This window comes from Tribolium madens, unplaced genomic scaffold (genome assembly GCF_015345945.1).
Source record: "Tribolium madens isolate multiple individuals breed KSU strain unplaced genomic scaffold, Tmad_KSU_1.1 Scaffold_19;HRSCAF=116;Tcas5.2_LG9, whole genome shotgun sequence".
Lineage (NCBI taxonomy): Eukaryota > Metazoa > Arthropoda > Insecta > Coleoptera > Tenebrionidae > Tribolium > Tribolium madens.
The window spans coordinates 16,889,451-16,902,045 of record NW_025400983.1 but is presented as its reverse complement, the minus strand read 5'-3'; the positions used below and the strand labels follow the sequence as shown (position 1 = coordinate 16,902,045).

At 30.7% G+C, this 12,595-nt stretch overlaps 1 protein-coding gene across 4 annotated transcripts in view; it reads right to left on the bottom strand.

Moving 5' to 3' along the window:
* The window catches only part of LOC123015504 (myelin transcription factor 1), a 241,221-nt gene that overhangs the window by 142,601 nt on the left and 86,025 nt on the right, over nucleotides 1–12,595 (bottom strand). The gene's annotated exons all lie outside the window — the stretch shown is intronic.

The window sequence follows — 12,595 nt, the reverse complement described above, 5'->3', positions numbered from 1 at the left end:
TTAAACGAAAATAATAAGTTAGAATACTATAGTTTGTTTAAGAGCAATGAAATAACATTTTACACGAAGTAAATATTAGATAAATAAAATCGGCTTTCAAGTTAAGTTTTTCGAATTAATAATAAATTCTGCAAAATTTATCTATTTGTTTAACCTACTAGATTAACAATAAAAATTATTTTCGAAAAAACCTATGATATGTAAAAATAACAACTATTTAAATAACATTAAATTTTTGAAGTATAAAGCACTAAATAAAAATGAAAAACACAAAGAGAAATTTAAAAAAAACAGCATATTTTTTAAAGCAAATAATAGTTTGACCAAAAAATTCTTGGTGCCATACTTTTTATTCATTTATAAATGATGGAATGTGAAAAGTATAAGTAGTATTCTTTTGCAAAAAGTTGTTATTTTTGCATACAGTCAAGTTGCATAATAAAAAAAGGGATTTTGTAACGTTGTACAATATATGAAAAATAACATAAAAGCCTAATGTTAAATTTTTATAAAAACCAATGAATAGCTGTATAAATCAACAAATAAAATATTTAAAAAAAATTAGATTAATAATGATTAATGATATGATCCAATTATACTTAATACTTCATTATACCTAATTATATTTATATTTAATTAACAACAAATCAGGACATACCATTAAACATTTAGCAAAAAAAAAAACGATTTTTAAAAAACATGTATCTAATAAAAGTTTATCAAAAAATGAGATAAAAATTGTGATAAAAACTACTTCTTGTTAAAGAGTACATAAATTTTAGACCACGTTTTGACAATTTTTTAAACAGTAATTACTTATTTAATACGGTCAAAAAGATACAGAGCATAATAATTATTGCCATTTTTTTCGATTTTCTGAAAAGTTTTGTCTCTCTAATTTTTTAGCTTTTATTATAGTTTATTAATAAATCAACTTTTCAATTGAAACTGTGTATGTAGTTAATATTTTTTTAATAAAGCGTAAAACGCCAGGAGGACAAAGATAACCTCCAAAATACAGACTGTACAAAAATCCGGAAAGAGTTACATAGTTACAGTTAGAAACACATTCACACACCAGGTATACGGTCTCAAACTCGATCATCTAGAAGTAATGTTGAATACGATTTTTATAGACAAGTTTTTATTAAAAACAATAAAAAGTATTAAGTAATAAAGAAAAATCAAATACGTTTTGGCTATAGAAGCTCTTTCTGCGTTTGAGTAATTATTAATGTTTTCTTAATTTCGGATAAATTGTAAAAAAAACTTTGACGTTTTTGACAACAAGTACCGCATACTTACTTATTTCACGTATTGATAAATTTGAAAATGGTTTTAATTTGTTACAATAAAAACGGAACAGTCTGTATAAGCTCAGTTTTTTTTTAACTCACTGAGTAAAAATATATCAATATATTGTGGCTGAAATTCTAATACTGAAGAACTTGTTTTAAAAAAGTTAACTTTAATCCATATTTAGTTCTAAACACTTGATCAAAAGTTAGTTAAACTACTTTCCCACTACATAAAGTGGGTGAAGGTTACAACACATGTTTACAATTTTTTAACAATATTATTTAACGTTTACAGAAAATTTAATTTTTCATTTTATTTTCATATTATTTAACCCTTCTATCAAATTACACATAAAATTATATTTCCTAACCTTAATCTATTTGTTACAAATGGTATTCAATACACATCTAGAAGTTGTTGAAATTGCAATTTGCCTAGACAATAGTATATTATATCACAAGGTAGAATAAAGATTTTTTATAACCGAGCTGTTAGAAAATTCCTTTAATAAATGCAAAAGTTTTAAAATGGCATAACCTCAATGACGATAAAAATTTAAGTTAATAACTAATTAATTAATTAGTAATTAGTTACTGTAGGTAATAGTGAATTAACAAAAATAGTAGTAGTAGTACAAAGTAGACTGTGGAAAGAATAGAACATTTTTATTCATTTTATCTAAGACAAGCAAACGATTGATAACTAAAAACTGTTCAACTTTGAACAAAAAAGTATTATAACGTCTTTAAAAGTAAAAAAAATATGCTTGGGGCGTTTTTTATAACACGGCCAGTATTAAATTAATAAAACTTAGATATTTAAAAATGTTACTTTCCATACAAGAAATGTGTAACAAAGTTGTTAAATAAATGTCCACATTTATAAAACAGTAAGAAACGTTACTTAATCTTAAAAAAGTGAAATAAGCAACAACAAATTTCATTTGCATTTTCAGTGCACGTATACAATCTAATTAATAAAAAATCGAAATAAAAATGGGTTAATAAATTGGATAATTCGCAACATATATTATTTAACACCTTTGACTCATACTGTAGAGACACATTTTTTAAATCAACGTTTACTGTATTTTTGTCAAATCCCATTTATTTCGAGGGTTACATGCAAGTATTTCATCTTTTATTAAACAAAAGTTTAAACAGTAATAATTGTGAGAGAATTTATTGTACATATTGAGTTTTTGTTAAAACTCTGAATGTTTTCAGATTTGTATTTCGTTAATTACCGACAGCATTTTCTTGATACACATAATGCCTTTCCCTTGTAATTATTAGGTTAGTAAGTTTTGTGCATGGACATTTTTAATCTCGTACCGTCACGAATAGTATTTCCTGGAATGCGTGAATCGTCGTCCAGTTTTGGTTTTCGATAAGGACGTTATCGGTCTGTTATCACGAGTTGAGGTCACGTTCTTATCCGTGTGATTGGGGCCCAGCCTCGTTATTCCATGCAAATCAGGACACAATTGAGAGCTCCGGTCAGTCTGAGAGCAAATGCTGAAAGAGAAGTCGGAATGAAATCCACCTCTCACACGCAAATTGCTTCCCAAGTGCCTACCTACCACCACCATACGAAACTATTATTCCGTTTAAGCGCCATCGACGCAAATGATTGATAGTCGTACGTCTTCTTGGCATTATCCTGGCTTTTTACGAGATATAAATGTTGAAAGTATGGTGCCCTTTTCATGAATAATGTAAGGTCGGTTCGCGACAGACTGTCTTGCGATAAGGGACGAAAAGATTCAAATTGAAAATTAGTTACCTCCACAATTGGCGACACAGCATGAGGTGAATACACAAGCAGATGATTTATTGAGCCAGATCAAAGGTAGCCAGATCAATGAACATCAAAAATGATGAAAAAATTAAACTGTAAACTAAAACTTGAAAAACTAAACGTTTAGGTCGTGCCACCTCTGTAAGCTTTTGTAATTAGTCGTTAATTACACAGTGTTCTTCACTTTAAAAACACCCTCAATAAATGGATAAGAACGAGCCCCTTTGTCTTTTGTGTTTGTATTCTGAATTCTTTCTACATAAATCCTGAAATAAGTGATCGGTTAACGCCAACCCCAGTTCAGGGATTTTTCTTCCCCGAGCGCTCTCTGACTCCAATCTCTTTGTTAGATTTATTAATGTAATCGCTGAAGTAACAAGTAAGGTTTTCGGAAATATTCCTAAGAAAATTTTGCAATGATCTAAAATGGAATAATTGATTAGTTTCTTTTATAACTTTGCAATAAAGATCAGTGCATGCGTAATCTTTTGTAAAGGATTCTAGCTCGTACGTAGATAGAAAGACAATTAATATTGCTTCGGGAACGGAGCTGAAAGAAAGTTTCCTCCTAGTCTGTATTATATATGGGGCGGGATACATTTCGTCAGACGTTTTACGTGACTGTGTTCTTATTTCTTAATCTATTACTTCAGACGTCTGCATGTAGCCCGAAATAATTCGCTAAGAAATTCTATATGCCCAACTTATAAACTTCCATGACTCTCTGAAAGTTTGTCATGTTTGATGTAAAAGGAGTTGACATTAAAATTGAAATCCCTGTGCCAGAAAACTTTAACACGATCAAAGATCGTTATAATTTAATTTCACCAAGAATGTTGACTATTTTGTCGACAAGAAAATTGCATACTCTAAAGTCTGCTTGATAGGGTTGCATTTCCTACTGCAGCGATTCATATTGCTGCGGTCATACCCTTTCAAGCAATTTAATGAATTATACATACATCAAGCAAAATCACTAATTCAAAAATCCATGTAAGGTTTAATATACAAGATGATCCAAATTAAACTGCAGAATTTGCTTAATGAAATTTATAATTCAAAAAATATATAAATACCCTATTTTTTTTTTTCTTTAACTAAAGAAGTTTTGCACAAGTGCTTACACTAAAAAATCAAGTGTTTTTATTCTTAGAGAGTTGTACTTTCTATGAAACCCGAATTCAATGTTTTTAATTTTGCATCAGGAAATAGCAATAGTTATTTGCGTGTGGTAACTGACATTTTAGAAGACAAAGTCAATTTAACGCCCTGTAAGATGTTTAACACACAAAATTTGGACTAAACCTTTTAATCAAAGACCTTTAGTTAAAAATCAGAAATATTTTTTTATTAGTCGTCAATAACAAGGATATGACAAAAGAATCGTGATACCACTAAAAGGCACTATTTTATTAGAGTTTTATAGTCGAAAAATATTTTCGTCAATCAATTTAAAAAATTTGTAAAATGGCAACCAATAAATAAGTTGATATACAAATATATTTTTCTTACGACACTAATAGAAAGTAGATTTCTCTACCCTAATTTCAGAAAGAAAAGTTGCCAGTTACCTGATGAAGATGAGAATTATTTTTGTTTATTTCTCATTTTTTTAATTGGCGATGTAACTCGAAAGATACTAAAATCTTTTACTCTTCCATATCAACAAAGCTGAAAATTATTGGCAAAAATAGAAAACATTAAATTTTAAGAGTTATAATTTTTATATCAAGAAAGCCGAAAAATCGATCCACAACATAGTTAAGAATCAACTTTTAAATGTTACTGTTGATCCCTGTCAAAATAATTATTGATACCTGTTAGTTTAAAAGCAGTTTTGGTTTATTATGCACTAAAAACATTATTCGAATAGTAAATTCGAAGATGTGACTTTAATAGTAAGTAAATGTCTTGGTAATGCACTTGCAGCATTGAGATTGTGTGTGAGTAATAATACAATGCTTTAGATTTGCGATAGATCTCCTAAGGCTCAGTAGTATCTCAAAAGTACTCATAGTTACAATTGAAGAGTTCAGAAGCTAACCAATATGAGTTACAATTTTTCTCAAAATGCATTATGTGGTTCAAAAAACACTGTATTGTTAAATCTTGCAGTTGGTAATGCACGTAAGACACTACTTTAAAGTAATATCAATTCTCTTACAATAAAGATTTTGTTTTTCATCTTTGCAAGCTTTTGTTATACAAAAAATACTTAAAATGCTTAATTATCTCATTTTTAACATGATTTGACTTACACTGTTTGGTTTCTGAACTCTCCAAATACAGCATAACAAAATAATTTTTGCAAAGTCCATAAGTTAAAACATTCCAATCAATAGGTGGCGTAAATAGAATATCAAGGTTTGTTTTTAATTTTATAGTTTTTCTTACTCGATTATAGGAAAAATTATATGTATTACACTGGAAAAAAAAACTTTTCTTCCCTGGGTGGTCATTGCTCTTGACAAGTCTCGGACAGTAACTTCCACTTGTGGGAGGAAAAAATATAATTTCCTCCTTGTAATACAAATAACTATAATAAATGTCATAAATGTATAAATTATCACACGGTGAGTCTAAAGCACCTTTTTCCATAGTTGGCAATCAATGCTAATTTGATAATTTGACATTTACAGGTTAGAAGGTCAAAAATAGTTATTTATTATACAAGACGATAAAGAAATTGTTTTTCAACCAGAACTTCTACCAGAACTTCTTGGTCAAAGTGGAATATAACCAGTAGTTAAAAATTACTTTAGTTCACTATACAATAAAAGACTACCTTATCTACTGAAATTAGTTGATAAAAGCACTCTTTAATAGTGAGTACAAAATAAATTATTTAAATGTACACAAACTCAGGACATGTAGAAAAAATAATTAGTGTGTAAGTTGTTCTAATAACAAGGACTTTTTTTAAAATTACGAAAACAAATACAGAGAAATAAAATAATAACGCAGATTTTTGTATTGCAATTGCTACAAAAAAAGGTTTCAAAGTTGAGCAAAACATTTTTTGCCATTTAACAATTACAATAGCACATAAATTACATTTCTTCAGATGATTTCTGATAAAGACACTTATTTAAAGGCTTTTCCTTGTTGTGATACAACTATTTATTACAAAAATAAGTGTGTTTTGTAAGAGCAGTTTTCAAAATTTATCATAATTATGAACTTCACTATGTTTTGCCTATTTCCAATTGTTTATAAGTTAGGAAGAAAAAGCTTTTTTAAATATAGCTTGTACGAGTAAATAAAAAAAATATTAATTTTTTCTTTATTAAATTCGTTTTTATTCAAACATGTAGACATTAAATTTCATAGAGATTAAAAGATAACAGACATGTATTTTTGAAGACAATATTTCGTTTTGCTTAATGATAAGAAAGTTTAGCCTTAGAACATTAAAGTAAAAAACCAATTTTAAACAGAGTCAGTTGTAGTTTTTCGTGTGGCGCAGCGAATCGAAATCGTCATCAATACAGAGATGATTCAAGTTCGATAAATAAGTAGATTGGGAAGCATTCACGAGCCAGGAGAGAAATAAAGAGGAATTGCCGTCGTAAATCAGGGCAGTCGTCCCCGCTTGTTTGTTGTTTGTGCGTGCTTCGAGCGACATCTCTACGACTTCTTCTAATCATCTACTTCCTGTTATCAGCTTCACTATGATCACTTACTACCAAGATAATGAATTGCTAGCTCAGTACGTTGGTAATGTGTTAAGACTTCAGTATGTTACAATTGATGTGGAATTCCATAATCGGAAACGGAAAAGTAATCCATAAAAAAGCGACTTTTTCGCTCCCTTCTTCTTATTTGTGATTTCGGGATTCTGGCCACAAACTTATCCACCGGGGCATTTCAATAAACCATTCGTCTACGTCTCCATTTATCATAGATTCAGGGGAAGATCGAGTAAAAATCAAAACAAATATGCAGACAGTTTCGCACGCCCTCGGTCCTTTTATTGAATTGACGGAAGTTTCAAAACCCTAATACCGGAAGTGTGGCGGCTGAGACAGATGACCAATGGAATGCACTTCTACATACATATGATCAAACTTTGAAACATTTTTTTTCTTTCCTCTAATGTATTATCTATATATAAACCAGTATGTGAATAATTGTTGAGGAGAAACTCTACTCAAGTGCACCGCCGCCGTCTGGCGCTTCAACTAGACGCTCATCTAAAGTTTTGTTGATATTGTTTAATAAAGGAGGTGGTCGAAGAGTCGGGCGCTCCTTGTAACATAAGTTTTATTGTATTTTTGTGATTGTCTAAAATGTTGTTGGTCAAATCGTCCGGCTGTTGCCACGCCATCCCGTGCCACTTAACGACACTCTCATTTATCTGGCCGGTTAATGAAATTATAGCTAGTGTTAGGTCATCCCACCGCAATCTTGGCAGTCTCCGAGGAAGTAGGCAGCGAAATTACAGCGATCCGTAGCCGGCGTGCGATGCTTATTTCCTGTCATTACCCAGAGCTCATTTGTTTTGCCCGGGTGTCATTTGTTAAGGAAGTGCAAAATGTGTGGAACGAAAAGCAGGCCGCGTGCAGTAATTAAAGCCCCCGGATTCGCATCGATCAAAAACTAGGGGGTGGTGGTGGAAAAGATACCAATTGAAGCACGAATATCCTAGACACAAATCATTTTATATAATTGTTAGTCATCATAGAAAGAGTCATTGGGTTAAAGTGGGGAGAGAATACAAGTATAACTGGAAAATGTGAAAAAAATATTATTGGCTTTGATTTTGTTATCCGGCTGATTTGTAAATACTGGGATTCCGAAATGCAAATTGTGTTGTTTTTTATCGTTGAATTGTAACTTAACAAACTAACAACAAAAGACTTTGTCATAATGCTATAAGTTGGAAACTGTTGTTGTTACTGCTTGTTTCCTACCTTTAAATTATTTTGTATAATTTTCTCAAAATAAAAACCAACTGTAAAATTAGATACATTTTTATTTATTGTTAAATTCATTGTTTATTATAAAATGTGATGTAACAAAACAAACAAATACAATATTTACATTTTTCCACCAAATACTGTCAAAAGAACATGAAATTTTCTTGTTTTGTGTCATAGATTGTCATTATAAACGGTGTACTTATTGTTGTTGCAAAAGACAGAAGGGAAGCAGAAAAGAGACAGAATGAAGGAGTAGGTTTCAGATAATAAAAATGTTTTAGTTTCACCCATGCGCAGAAATAAAACTATGAGGTATTTACCCTCCTTCCCCTGGCTAGTCGTAATTTATCCAATATAAGTTTTAAGAATTATCCAATACAATATGCAATTCATTGATTTAGTAATATCTCTAATAGTTGCTGCGTAGTCACCAAAATTATTATTATTCAATTATAAAATTAATTTTTCGAAAATCATTACCATAAAATTAAAACAATCCCTATTTAAGTTCAGTATCTCCAATATTTACAAAAGGATCTAGATAAATTTAAAATTTGTTTGTGCAAAACTTTCTAAAAACTTATATTTAATACTCTTAATACTTAGAAGAGACTTAGAAAGACATTTGAATGGTGTAAAAATCAAATCAATGGGTCAATAAGTCAATGAAAAAAGAAGTAAAATATAAAATTGTGTTTAAAATTTTTCTAAAAAAATTATACCTATGTACTTACATATTATATACAAGTGGAGAAATTAAAAGTTTCACGACAAAGTCGAATACAGAGTGATTCAAAAGGATCGGGCCAACTCTCGAATGGTGATGGAAGACTTTTAGCTAAACATAAACATGATTTTTTTTTCAAACCTTTTGTTTAAAAAAAAAAACAGAACTGACAATTCCCATATTATCATACAAACATCTTAGCTTTTTTTGTTTCTGATGTTGTCTAACTAAATTCAAGAAAACATGATCTAAACGACCAAAAACTTAACTCAAGATCTAACCTTTGAAAAGCTATATCTCGTGAAAAAAAGCTCAAACAATTTTTTGGCATGGAAACTTTTGACTCAGTTGCATGTCCTTCACCACCCAAGAGATAACCCGAGACTGTATGAAAAGACGAAAAAACACAAATTAGTGTGAGCAAATTAAATTAGTGAGCAAATAGTATATTCTGTAACAAGTTTAAAATATGGCATATTTCGCAGTGGAAAAATTCGCCCCACAAGTCGAAAACGAGTGTGACGGATTCACGAATGTAAAATATGCCATTTTAAATGAGTTCCAAACCATACTTACTTTTTCTTCGACTAAAATTTAGAAATAACTTGAACAAATTTATCCAAAAATATATGACTATCAAGATGGCGCTATCTATAAATTCTAACACTAGTGTAAAAATATTCTCGCACAGTGTTAAAGAATATTCTGTATATTCTGTAATTAAAAATCAACGAAAAAGATTGTTATTCTATAACAGTCGTAGAAAAAAGTGTTTTCTTCGATGTTGCTATACAAACTGCTGAAATGAGCAAAATAACTATTTTATAGTATCGTATCCAAGTAAGAAATAATAGTTTTTAATGATATATACATATATATACAATACATATACAATAGTATTATTTTATCTTAAAACGAATTACAAAGAAACGAAAATTTGTACTCTGTTTAGTTTTTAAGGTTAAACGGCGATCTTGCTATTTTTGATTTTGACATCTGACATCCATGCACATGAGAGTGTTACATCAAGTGGCACCGGTTAAATATTATGTAATAATTTTGTTATTTCGCTTATTTCAAGGTACTTTTAGTAGAAATAATTTAAATTAATTATAAATTATTAATTCGCGTAACTATTGGTATATAGATCCTGATTTTACCGAGGGTAAAAAGACCTCAGATTTGACTCGGGCAAGCCGACCTTCTAGACATTTCAACGACTAGAACTTGAATCCGGTTACCAAAAAAAGCCACTAAATAAATCCGGAATGTATATAATTCTGTATGTGATGCCAATGTTTTAATTGTGCACTTTTTAAGTGCTATATTCATTATTTTAGAAAAAGCTTTTTGAGTCTAAAGTAAAATTAAAAGTCTGCGATACAATCTTTATAAAGTCTGTTACTATCAGAATTATTTACAAAATTAATATTATTGAAAAATTGTTGAAAAATGTTATAAACAAGTTATTCATTAAATTTAAATTTTTCAGGACTTTGAAGCCACATTTTTGCTTACAAAATTTTCTAAACAAATTTCAGCACATGCCTAATTAAATAATTAAGTACCTGTTCATTATTTATTTATTTTTTGATTTTTTTAAATTTTATCAGATTAATTTTTGATTATTGAATTTTGAAAATTAGATAATTACAAAATGTGAAGTTCAGTGTTACTTATATTTTTCCTAATTAATGTTATTGTTGTTTTTGGTACACTAATAAAATGTTAATTTCTAATATATACAAAAAATTGCATAAAATGTATAGTCACTGTTTTTTTTATAGTTAGGTTCAACATAATTACAAGGAAACAACTTTTGTATCTATAACAATAAGAAAACAAACAAAGTATTATAAAAAAGTTATATATCTGTTATCTTTTAATATTTTTTTCTCACTCAAAATGTAGCAAGAATCTGACTTGGAGTTGGTACCATTTCTAGTCAATATTAATTAATTAAATTAATTGACCCATATTTTTTTGTCCCTATTTTTCTTTTCTAAACGCAAACCTTAATTATAAAATTTAAAAGTGTGCCTTGTCAGCCTTGAAAGGTACCCCATCGTAGCAATTTTATCAGTCGATTTAGCTGATGCGTCTGTAAGTCTTGTGAAGTGAACGAGACACCTTAACCAAATTTGTTTTGTAAAAAGCACGGACAAGTTTATAAAGAAGTGTCTTGTGATTAGAGTGAATCTCGTTAAAAACAAACACCCTCTTAGTTCAGTTGTTCTGTAAATCGGTCTTTTCCCCTGCCTTTTTAAACAGGTCCTTTAGTAGGTGTTGGAGCGTCGCTCATTGCCTTCGCCTCTCATGTCCCCATAATGCAGCAATCAACGCCGACTAGATGTTCGCCTTGATCTCCTTTTGTTTTACACCCCAATCCGCTTTTTTATTTCCTCATTTTCATTTCGTTAATAACTGCCAGGATGAATTCTATGCATATGTTACCAACGAAAACATGAAAAAATTACTTATTTCTAATGAATTTCATTAGCATCACATTCCTCTCGGACTGAATTTTAATATATTTCACGATTTCTACTCAATTTCTCGGAAACGCGGCAATCTGCTCAACTATTCGGACTAAGAATTTTAACAGCTCGACGGACGCACACAACGTCGGACATTCCACAGACATCACTGACTCTTGCCAGATTCATGACCACAACATATCAGTCCATGAGACTGCTGGACTATTTTATTTTCTAGTCTTGCGATTCAACATGAAATGATATTTGAGGAATAATATACCATCTCTGAAATTTTTATAATATAATTTAATAATTTCCCCTCGGCTTCGCGAACGGCAGCCGCGGTTCCACACCGGAGGGCTTCAACTTTCCGTCTCACTCCGCGGAGATGTCGCCGAGATCGGCCCAAAAGAGAGACAGAGTGGAAAGATTTATGCTGGTGAAGTACATTATCTTGTAGTCTCAGTCGGCTAATTACAGCCTATGATACCACATTAGCCCAGGGGCGGTGCGCGGATGATAACCGACCGGGATTGGAGATGTATCGCCTACAGCGAGGTTGAGCGGTTTGCATCCGATCTATTCCAAGACGAAGAACCGCACTCGTGCTCTTACACCGTAGCCACTCATCCATAGCTCGAATTACAAAGCGAATTGAAACAAATTTAAAAATGTAAGACGGGAAAGACTGTTCCGACAAAGGTATCTGTCCAAAAAGATATTATAATTAATTACTGCTTTCCTGTAAAGACTCTCTCACGTAAAAACAAATCATGTGTTAAATGGTTTGAGGAGGAACTAAAAAACAATAAGAGAAACTTTGGCAGCTATAAAAATTATATGATTGTAACTAGCATTTTTCCCGCGATTCACAAATCAATTCCATAGGCTTCTTCTGTAAAGCTGGATACCGATGCTTTATATGACACTCAGCTGTAGTCTTGTTTTTCGCATGGTCTTTGTTAATGGATAACAAACGGTGAATTCGCACACGTAGATTTCCAATATAAACTGGTATTACTTTCAAAAAGAAACGGTAAAGTAATTATGTTTATTTTTGATTCGTCAACATAACACAACACGAGGGCATACTTTTTATTTTTAAGAAGATAACAAAAATACGTTTAAATCTTTACACCCCATTTCATCATGTTAAAAACTGATTTTCAAAAAGTGTTGTCTTAGTGCAGTTCTATACCCTTCCAAATTTTGTATTTATATCTTCGCTGTTTTAACGTTTACACACTATTTTATCCCGTTAAAAATTGATTTTCAAAAAGTGTCGTTTTAGAACACTTCTACACCATCTAAAGAACATACAGGCGGTCCCAGCGAGTTGCTAAAGTCCAATATTTACCTATAAACGATAA